We start from the raw sequence: 11,279 nt of genomic DNA, 5'->3' as shown, positions 1-11,279 counted from the left end.
CTCTAATGTTGCACCGTGGGGGGTGTTGCACCAGTGTGAACAAGGGCAAGCTGGACCCCTCTCCTAACTATTCCCTAGCCCCCGGGGAGGCAACGTGCTGGACCTCAGTTTCGATGAGAACGACGGTAGTGAGTTCTCACTCATTTTGTTCAGATTTTCCAAGGAATGCATATGAGGGAGTCATCATCGATCCGAGCACGTGCTGGCATGCTGGACAACTCAACGTGGCAGGCTGGGTGGCTCCACAGAGGAGCCAGTGAGCTCGGAGACCTCCAGCAACCCCAGCAATCCAGAGCCAGCAAGCCACTGAGCAGCAGCAACGGTCAATCCTTTCTGGCCGCCTTTCGGGCAGTCAGAGAATATCCGAAAGCCAATGCTTTCCCCAGCGCTGGGGGTGGGGGAGGAGAGTGCGTACCGTCATCCTGAGCGATCCACGGGAAGGTTCAGCATCCTGGCGCCGACCCACTTCTTCGGGGACTCCCGGCCACCACCAGTCACCAGAAAACGGGAAGCTCTTCTTGTCTTGGCTGACGGCAAGCCTGCCCCGGCAACCCCACCTGGCAAGGGGACAGAAACCACGTGCACGCTTCAGACGTGGGCCCAACTTCTCAGCGAGCATGCCCCATGCCAATCAACCTTTAGCTCGGGGAAGCCCACTATCTGCTACCCACTCCCCTTTATCCCTTCAATACCAACCGATGCGTGTCTGAACGCACGAGGGTAGGGGCCTCGGCGTACGTGAGTTTCATGCGTGTGTGTTGCGTCGCGGGGGGCGGGGCCTGACTGTCCATGTGAGTGTATGGCTGCGTCTCTGCGTGTTTGTGTGTCCTGTGTGCCTCCCCCAAAATCTCAGTGCCTGAGAATGCATGCTTTCCACTCAGTGCCATGGAGGCCTGCCCATCGTTGACATGACCACAGCCCTCTGCCTTCCAGAGTGGCCATGGCATCGTGGGTCTCCAGGAGCCGCTGAAATAGGCCAAGAACTCCTTCTCTCCGACAGCCATTCCTTCTGATCAGAGCCAACCGCACCCACCTACACCACACTCGGGGCCGTGGATGGGATAGCCACCAAGTCACCGTGCCGCCCGAGGCCTCCACAGGATAGGGGGACCTGGAGGCAATACTCACTGCCTACGTCAACCAGGAAACCATTGACATGAAAGCTCACACCATGCTGAACCTGGCTCCAGGGCACATCCAGCCTGTATTCAACCTGTGTCTCTGTGCCACGACAATCCAGAAGCCTCGTCCTGTCAGCTATGCCTACACGCCTGCACAGGGCAGGTGAGAAAGCCCAGCGGAGAATTGGATTAGGAGCCTCCATGAGCCAGGGCCAAACCCCACGGATGCCAGGGCACTCACGTCACCACCAACGGCCGAGATCCACATCGGGCAGGATTCGGGGCCCTGACCTTCAACGCAAAGTTCGAACGCTAAGCAGCCTGGTCCAAACATGTGTCCTCACGGACCGAGGCCCAGTCGCCCCACAGGGATCCTCAGACATTATGCACACAGGGCAAACACCGAGCTTCAGGGCAGACAGTCTCAAAGGATGTCCCCTTGGATGAAGCCACACCCCACCACCCTCAACCGAGGACCTCTTCTAGGCACTGTAACCCCACCACGGGCCTCACGGAGATTCAGTGCCCTGTTCCCGTGGACCACAGGACGTCCTGAAGCCCAGGAGCTCTCCTGCGAAAGGAAACCTCGAATGGGGCAAAATCAGCACGTGACGGTCCACCGCAGCCCACCCGGGATCTCAGCTAACGTGCGCCATGCCCCTGTACCAGCAGGGTTAAATCTCAACAAATGTCACGGGGAAGGGGGCCCTCTCGGCCAGATACGTGGCTCCCACCTAAAGGCACCCTTTCACCTTGCACGCTCATGCACCTGGAGGCAAAGGGGCTAGAGGGCATCTTGCCGTCAGGCATCTGGACCAAGCCTTGCACTGCCTCCCTGTGAAGTTCCCGGAAGACACCTTTCGGGAGCCTCTTGGACAAACCAGCAAGCCGACACTAGACAGGTCTGCTGGCACCGCCCATCCACCTGGACCCCAGGAGCCTTCCTCCCTAGGCATCCATGGGCAGCCCCTCAGGAAATGCCGACCGGCCTCAGGAAGCCCAGGACAGCAGCAGGAGCCAAACGAGGACAGAGTGTTCTAGCAAAGCACACAGATCCACTCCAGCCCTAACCTCACCGTACACTTCCCTTCCAGTCTACACTGTCCGCCAACCCCCATGCTTGAAGGCAGCGCTGTGTCCTCAGCAAGCTCCGTGCTTCCGCCCTTGCCACCAACACTGGGGCAGTGGGTGCAGCAGGGAGCTGCCAAGGCTAGCATGGCAACCCGATCCCTCAGCCTGCTCCCGCCACCGGCCCGTCCCCGACCCCGACCCCCACCCCGACCCGACCCACAACCACTGTGCCCGCCACAGTCCTCACCAAGACGCAGGTCAGAAACACGCAGAAACACGCCTCAACGGTGGCTCCAGTAGCCAAACACCCACACCTCTTCTCTTTGGCTCTGACACATACATCAAGTCGGCCCACGGCCCAAATACGGCCAAGCTGCCCCAAACAAACTGGCTCGTCCCACCTGCTCACGGGGCCTAGGCCAGTTCTGCACTCCCACGTCCAGGAGCAGCAGGGGAGCTGGCCCCTGCCACATCCCACCACGGCCACTCAAACTAGGACCTCTCATTCCAGCGTGCCTCAACTAATGCGTGCACACGACTGACCCTACGACAGCTCTCTAATGTTGGCACCGTGGGGGGTGTTGCACCAGTGTGAACAAGGGCAAGCTGGACCCCTCTCCTAACTATTCCCTAGCCCCCGGGGAGGCAACGTGCTGGACCTCAGTTTCGATGAGAACGACGGTAGTGAGTTCTCACTCATTTTGTTCAGATTTTCCAAGGAATGCATATGAGGGAGTCATCATCGATCCGAGCACGTGCTGGCATGCTGGACAACTCAACGTGGCAGGCTGGGTGGCTCCACAGAGGAGCCAGTGAGCTCGGAGACCTCCAGCAACCCCAGCAATCCAGAGCCAGCAAGCCACTGAGCAGCAGCAACGGTCAATCCTTTCTGGCCGCCTTTCGGGCAGTCAGAGAATATCCGAAAGCCAATGCCAGCGCTGGGGGTGGGGGAGGAGAGTGCGTACCGTCATCCTGAGCGATCCACGGGAAGGTTCAGCATCCTGGCGCCGACCCACTTCTTCGGGGACTCCCGGCCACCACCAGTCACCAGAAAACCGGAAGCTCTTCTTGTCTTGGCTGACAGCAAGCCTGCCCCGGCAACCCCACCTGGCAAGGGGACAGAAACCACGTGCACGCTTCAGACGTGGGCCCAACTTCTCAGCGAGCATGCTCCATGCCTATCAGTCTTTGGCTCGGTGAAGCCTGCTATCTTTTACCCACTTCCCTTTTTCCCTTGTATGCCAATAAATGTGTGTGTCAATTCACTAGTTTAGGGACCTTCACATATGTTAATTTTATATTTGTATGTATGTTCGTATGTGATTAGAGAATTTAGCTGTACACCAGAGTTTAATATAATATTGAAACCATTCTATCCTTGATACAATATATATACCAAGTAGAAATGTATTGAAATTAATATCTTATCCATCTACTTTTTGAAGTAAAATATATTGAAGAAACCTATATATAAAACTAAATAATGATTATTTGCTAAGTAATTATGAAAATTGAAGATCAATCCATTATTTAAATAAATATATTAATGGAACTATATAGTGTGTGTTTGAGAATTTTTCAAAATTTGGAAAGCTTTATTTTCCCTAAGCCACAGTACTGGATATTAGATTCAATTTTTTATGTTAGAAATGGACATGATGACAGTTCTATTTACCTCAAAGTAATAAAATGAGTTATAATTAATACTGTTCACTGGTATGTCTCAACAAAATAAACAATCTTGGGATAATGGACTAATTCCTAAAAAATCTGTAATATATATCGAAACCACCTGTAGAAAAAAAATGATATTCTGAATAAATTTTTATGATGTGAATATTTGTTTTCCTTTAAAATTCATATCTTGAATTCCCAACACCCAATGGTTAAGTTATTAATAGTTAGGGCCCATTTGAAATGCTTGGGCCATGATGGTGGAGACCAGGTTAATGTTATGTTATTCTTATAATATGTTCCCCAATAAAACTCTTCTATGCCTTCCAGTATGTGAAGTTAGAAGAAGTCTTTTACCGAGAAAGGGGCCCTGACTCTCCCATAAAGCCCCCCTAATCTCAATCTTCCTGGTATTCCATCATCGAAAACTCTGATAAATAAGTTTCTGCTTCTTATAAACTACCCAGTCAGTGGCACCTTTTATGCTGTCCCAAGCATACTCTGGCATCCTAATTAAAAACAGTAAAAGTGATTGACTCAATCAAAAACAAACAAAACCTTCCACCAAAGTTAATCCTATGGCCATATGGCTCTTCTAGTGATTTACACCAAGCAGTTAAAGAGGGATTGACACCTTTACTTCTCACACTCTTCCAAAAAATAGATGAGGAACAAATACTTCCTAACTCATATTATGAGGCCAATTTAACCCTGACCCCAGTGCCAGACAGGGACATCATGAAGACACCATAAACTAGCAAATGTAACAAAAAAAGAAGCAGCAGACTCATAGATATAGAGAACACAGTAATGGCCACTGGTGGCAAGGGGTAAGGGGGAGAAGGAAAACTGGGTAGGAGAATAAGAGGTACCAAGTATAAAAACTATCAAATATAAAATAAGTTACAAGGATATGTTACACAATACAGGGTATAGTATTGATAATGTCTTGTAATGACTACAAATGGAGCATAACCTTTAAAATTTGTGTATCACTATATTGCACACCTGTAACACATAATACTGTACAGCAGCTAAATTCAGTTAAAAAAAAATAAGTGATGAGACAGGACATCACTGTCTTCTTTCCAATCCTAAGAAGAACGTACTTCTTAAAAAACATTCTGGGTTGTACTTTTTTAATATTTGTCATTTGTAACATAAATATTTTATGTCAGTATAATTCTACACATTAAGACAGTCACCATGCAGTACAATGTTGATATACCATCTACTTATAGCATGTTATCTATAACATGGATGGATAAACAATTTTGTGTCTGTAGAATCATATTTATTAAACCAAAATATGTTCTAGTGCTCCTGTCATTCATAATTATACTCAAGTATTTTCAATGATAGCTTTTCTAGGGTTCATTTTAGTATCTGGTAGGGTTCTTCTCCTCCCTGACATTATAATTATTAGCATTCATGTATATTTTATTAATTGTTATTGAGTTTATTTGAATAATCTTGCTGGGTTCTGGATAGGTGAATACACACATTAAAATACATACATACATAAATAAATAAGTTATAAAAACAATTATTACTTCAAAGAATTTGTGACAAGAATTTCATTAAGATAAAAACAGAGTTTACCTATGTCTAAAGTGTTAAAGACCAGGCCCCAGGTAACACAAAACCTGTGTGATCATGCCAAGGAATATACAAACTGTTTTTTTTAATTAATTGATGTTTCAATTTTAGCAACAAATAATGATTAATGATTTAATATATGAAGTTTCACTACCTTGCCACTTGATTAAACCAATCTAATATCTCTTGTGAGACTAAACACAGTATGGAAAATTGAGTATTGTTTTGAACTTCAGAAAAATGAAGTGCTACATGGTTCTTTATCATTTAAAACTTTCATGGCCTTAGAAAGATCTCAGAAAGTTTAATGTATACTTTTTCACATTATAAAATGAAAAAAAGGTCAAATTCAACATTGAGAAAAATAGCAATAATAATCCATAATGATCCTATGGATCTGACCAAAATGATCTAACCAGGATGATCTCAGTCATAGGGTCAACATTCTGAAACCATAATAATTTGTTAAGGAAACATCCAAGCATAGCTTAATTTCAACAAAGGATATTTAATTGCAATATGAAATTACAAAAAGAAATTTAAAATTTTCCAAAATTCTGCACTTGACAGTCTACCTAAAACTCAGATAAAATTAAGTTTAAAATTTGGAAATGAGGGTAAAGGCAATCACCAAAGAAAAGGACACATCATGAAAATATTATCCAGTAAGTCATGGAATAGATGAATGCAGAGATTTCAGGGTGTGACACAGAGCACATGACATATGAATTTTAAAGGACCCTGGTGTAGTTACTCACCCCAATTATCTGAAGTGGAGTCCCTCATGTCAGCCCATCTACCTCAGAAAACCATAAAAGAAAAAAAAAAAAGCAAAGATAGTCTCAAAAACTCTCAACAGTAAAAATAACAAAGCATTAAAATTGTCAATATTTAACACAGACATGGAGTGTTTCCTTCTTTTAGTCCAACACTAAATGAGACTTTCAGTACCTATCAGAGTTGCTTGACCCCTTCTTAATTCAATCTTTTGATTCCTCATTTATTACTGAAGAACATTTCCTTTCTACAAATGCTATCTACAACTCCATTCCAAGTGAGCAAAATAAAGCAAGTCTTGGGTCACTCAGCATATATAAGGTAAATACTGCCTCATAAGATAGGATGCTAACTCCTTGCTCTGAAAGAAAGAAAAGGCATGCTCACAGCAGTATTATGTTGTCATAGAAGGGTCACCAAATAAAGCCAGGCTATAAGAGTCTTATTTGTCCTACTGAAAGGCCATTCATCCGGACCTCAGATTGACATCTGGAATGAGTCCTTCAGCATCCTCAGACAATTTTTCTCATCATCGATCCAGACAAGACCCTCCCAACAAATAAGCATTTACATAGCCAGGCTCATTTTCTTCATGCTTTCTGTTGTGTTGTGAATAAAAAACAATACAGCACAGAATTGTACAGTAGGAATTTTGTTTAGTATTTGAATAATTGAACTCTCATCTACATAGTGCAAAAGGCACATGACCTTGGATTTTTCTAATGAAATTAAATAAAATCTATTGAGAAAATTAAAAAAAAATTGAGTCAACTAAACTTTCAGGGAATAATGTGGTAACATTTGTAAATGATGTAGTAAATAAGGTGTGATTATAGTAAAATATTAATAAAACATCTAAATTCTGAAATGCTAGTAATAAAAAAATAAAATATTTTGGCACATCTAAATTTTATTAAAAGGTTATCTTCACATAATACAAAATGGTATAAAAAGGAAATCTATCAATGATTCCTAAGTCTTAACCAAGTTACTTTAAAAATATTTTCTTTTACTCTATAGCACAGGGAAATATATACAAGATCTTGTGGTAGCTCACAGCAAAAAAAATGTGGGACAGTGAATGTTCATGTATAACTGAAAAATTGTGCTCTACACTGGAATTTGACACAACATTGTAAAATGACTTACTCAATAAAAATGTTAAAAAAAAATAAAAATATATTTTTATGTAATAAAGGAAAGAAACAAAAATGAAGATTCCTTTAACAAAGTAGGCATTGCTATGGGGGGGGGGATCTACCATTAAAATATTCTCCCTGAGCCCCTGAAAGAATGAGCCCACAGAACCTGAATTTCTGACATCACTGCCCACAACACAAACAAAAAAATTCAACAGCACCAGAGTAGCTGCTCACCTTTCCTCCCTGGAGTATGGTGACTTGTTCTAGCCTTTGACCTGCAGCAACACATCAAAAAGAGTATAAGTCAGATCAGAAAAATACCTGAAATTCATTTAAAAATAAAGTTGGTTCTGTAGGAATTATTTATTATGTAGGCATCCCCATAATTCCAGTCCTCATCACACAAGTTATAGTTCCTTGGTCCTTTACACCTTTATCTTTTCATTTTTTTCTACTTATTTACTCTCTGAATTCTTCACTCTGCAAATAGTCAATAATCCCCTCTACCATACTGTGCAAATTAATGGCATATCAATTTTCTTTTTAAATTAGAAATTCTAAAGTTGTATTCCACCAAATAAAGAAAATTCTTTATGATGGGTAAAATAAAGAGCACATGATAAGGGTGTTGTGAGACCTACCCTCTGGAAGTAAGCGTAAGAATTCTGAAAAATCTACTACAAATGATATATAGAAATGGATGTGGAGAAGTGCCAAGAATAGAAAAATGAGAAGTGGGTATACTTCAGCAGCAGTGTGTGCTTAGCATGCATGAGGTCCTGGGTTCAATCCCCAGTACCTTCATTAAAGGAAGGAGGAGGAAACAGAAAAAGAGATGATATATTTCATAAGATAAATGGAAGTTATAAAAAAATAATCAAATGGAAAAAGACAGAGGGGTAAGACATAAGTAAAATTAAAATGGAGTGAGATTGGTCCATCTTTTCTCAACATAGAATGCAATTAAGAATCCTAGGAGGAGTACATTGATAACCTAGCAAAGTTCTCTGAAGGATAAATTCTTGCAAGTGAACTGGGGAACTCAAAGTGCTAGGTAAAAGGGCTGGGTCCTAAAGGCTATGTAATGTTTGATTCCATTTAAATGACATTTTGTCAAAGGCAAAATGATAGAAACAGTGATTGCAGCAGATTGTGGACCAGAAGGAGGGTCTGACTATAAAGGAGAAACACAAGGGGATTTTAGGGGTAATGGAACCCTTCCACATCAATGACTGTGTTGCTAGATACACTGCTCTGTGTGCTTGTCAAAACCCACAGAACTGTACATGATGAAGAGTGAGTCTTACTGTATGTAAAATTAAATACATTATATAAAAGGTACAAATATAAAATTGAACAAAAGGCTGGGACAGAACACTGGGCCTCGTGTTCACGTACTCACTCCACATGCCCATGAATTGAGCCTATGTGTTTGTTCGCAGGCACACACTCAAAGGGATACCATGTAACAAGGAACCAGGTACTCAGATATTGAAAGTTTAATTTGTACAAGACTGGTAGCATTCAAAGCTACCAAAACTATGGGAGTCCACCCTCACTTACTTAGAACAGAAATACTGTACCGTTCAACAGCAGTGAATGTGTCTTTCAGTTTCTTCAGATTGTTCACAACGTATGAATATATGACCCAGACATTCACTCAAAAGTGCACCTTTAGTTTGCTGCCTATGAGAAAGGATAGACCCTGAAGATCTTTTACAGAAATCCTGAATTAATATTGTGTTGTGTGTTCATGTCTATTTAGTCCGACTTAATCTGGAACATTTCCTCAGCGATATTAATATGTTTGAAGACTAAAGCCAGGTTTTGTCAGAGGATGTCCCTCAGTTGGGTTCTGACATTTCCTCATGAGTAAGTACACTGAGGTTTCTGCACTTTTGTCTGAGGTAACTACAGAAATGAAGCTGTGTTCTTTTCGGGGCTTCCTGTCAGTGACACCGGGTAACCCCATGACTGACTGGTGGTATTAACCTTCATCTCTTAATTCCGGGGGTGTCTGCCAGGCTTTCCAACAAAACATCATTTTCTCATTGTAATGGATAAGTATATCATGGGGGAGATAACCGCAGACTATAAAAGTGTCCTGTTTCTCTTAAAATTTTCTCCAATAAGTTTTAGAATCCCATGATGTTCCTGGTTGAAACAATTATTAGGTTGACTTTTTATATCCTGTCATTCTTATTATGTTTATTACAGGTTTTTGTAGTAAAGAACTTTACTTTCTACCCAGTTCATGCATTCATTCGTTCACATAATTAGTTGAATAATACGATAAACATCTTACCATCATCAATCAGTTTTATCATCCTTAAAGAGATTCAGCATGCACAAACGTTTCCGAACTGTATCGAAGTCAAAACCAGGGGCTGAGCTACTCAATGTTCAGCAGTCCTTTCTGACAGATGTAGTCTTACCCATCCATGACTGCTTTCTCCTTCTGTACTTATCTTCCTCCTTCAGTATTCTCAACATTCCAGAGCCCCAGCTGTGAGATCTTGTATAGGTCCATTTCCCCTCAAAATACCAAAAGATAAAAAGACCAGTTAGAATAGCATAGTCCATTCCTTACATTATAAACCACACAAATTTTAAAACATACTTCAGTCACTGCCATGGCATAAGTTATGTCACAATTCACTCTGCTTATGATTTGAGCCAACATCTTAGCTACTGGCTTATAGTTTCTAATTTATCACACTTGTAAGACATAAGGTGCTATCTTTAGAAAAGAGTTAAAATGATTACAGATAACTGGGGAAAGGTGAATTGATTATGGAACACATTTTCAAATGAGGGAGAACATTTATAATCTAAACCACATGATCATAAATTACAATTGGAAAAATATTCCAATAGGAGATTATGGCATTTGAATCTTTATCAGTTGGGGATTGCTTCTTCACTCTGAGATCCTCACTGGCCTTTTCACTGCTCTCTGCAGTATTCGTCTTGGTATTGCCTGTCATCAAGTCAATGCCAAAGTTGATTTCTTCCATTTAGTGATACTCCTCTAACTGGCCTTTTCTCTTTGAACTTTGATCTGTGCCCCATGGCATCCCAGTGATCTATCAAATGGTTTCTGCTGAGGAACACAGTGCCCCATCTCCTAAGCACTGGCATCCCATATTTCTAGAGGTCATTCTTTGTAGATTTATACCACAGAATTTTCCACAAACCAGTGTCCTTTTCATCTTTTCCCTCCTGTTCCTGCAATTTCCCAACACTTACACTTATTAGCCTGGAGAACTAAACTTGAGAATTCTCATGGCTTGACCTTAAAAACACAAAAAGAATAAATGTGACCTCAGGAATGTGTCTTTCTCCCAAATATGTGGAGGTTTATCAAAATATAAGTATTTTTAATTATCATCTTCCAAAGTCTGTGACATCATAGGGTTGTGATTTTTTTTTTAAGTTGTGATTAACAGGATAAATTACACAATCAAGCTGAGCTTCAAACTCAGCTCCTATTTTCTTATTTTAAAAAAGGAATGAGTTTCCTACTCTGTATGGTTATTATTAGCATTAAATGAGAAATGAGATAATCCATGAAAAAGTGTTTATCTCAGCATGTGATGTGTATCTTTAGAATTAAATGAATGCTATATATAATTGAAATATATAAATATTTGAAAATGCATACCACACATGCACACCCACACAAACAGTAAAATAATGACCAAACTCACTATCAACACTTTTGAACATTCTTCCTATAAAATTGGTTTATTGGCCATATCCAAACACATACATATATCATTTTCTGTGAATGAAATACAACATTAATGCCTTACACATATTCAATACTCAATAATTGATGAACAAATGAACTTTTTAAAAAATCTGGATTTTCATGCCAATTAATTTCAACATA

The 11,279-nt window shown here is 41.5% G+C and overlaps 1 long non-coding RNA gene and 3 other non-coding genes across 4 annotated transcripts; all 4 read right to left on the bottom strand.

The window, feature by feature from the left end:
• Positions 1-99: 99 nt before the first annotated feature.
• On the bottom strand, positions 100-193 carry LOC116660310. Its single transcript, XR_004315764.1, has one exon. It is a non-coding gene; the product is annotated as a small nucleolar RNA SNORD116 (small nucleolar RNA).
• A 2,654-nt stretch (positions 194-2,847) lies between these two features.
• Positions 2,848-2,941, bottom strand: LOC116660309. Its single transcript, XR_004315763.1, has one exon. It is a non-coding gene; the product is annotated as a small nucleolar RNA SNORD116 (small nucleolar RNA).
• Positions 2,942-6,048: 3,107 nt separating this feature from the next.
• Positions 6,049-10,800, bottom strand: LOC116660217. Its single transcript, XR_004315622.1, has 3 exons — positions 9,690-10,800; positions 7,619-7,659; positions 6,049-6,261 (listed from the first exon to the last, which is right to left on the bottom strand). It is a non-coding gene; the product is annotated as an uncharacterized LOC116660217 (long non-coding RNA).
• On the bottom strand, positions 6,715-6,781 carry LOC116660322. Its single transcript, XR_004315776.1, has one exon. It is a non-coding gene; the product is annotated as a small nucleolar RNA SNORD109A (small nucleolar RNA).
• Positions 10,801-11,279: the final 479 nt, after the last annotated feature.

Source organism: Camelus ferus, chromosome 27 (assembly GCF_009834535.1).
Source record: "Camelus ferus isolate YT-003-E chromosome 27, BCGSAC_Cfer_1.0, whole genome shotgun sequence".
NCBI lineage: Eukaryota > Metazoa > Chordata > Mammalia > Artiodactyla > Camelidae > Camelus > Camelus ferus.
Note: the sequence above shows the minus strand (reverse complement) of the source record. Positions and strands in the feature narration are given on the sequence as shown.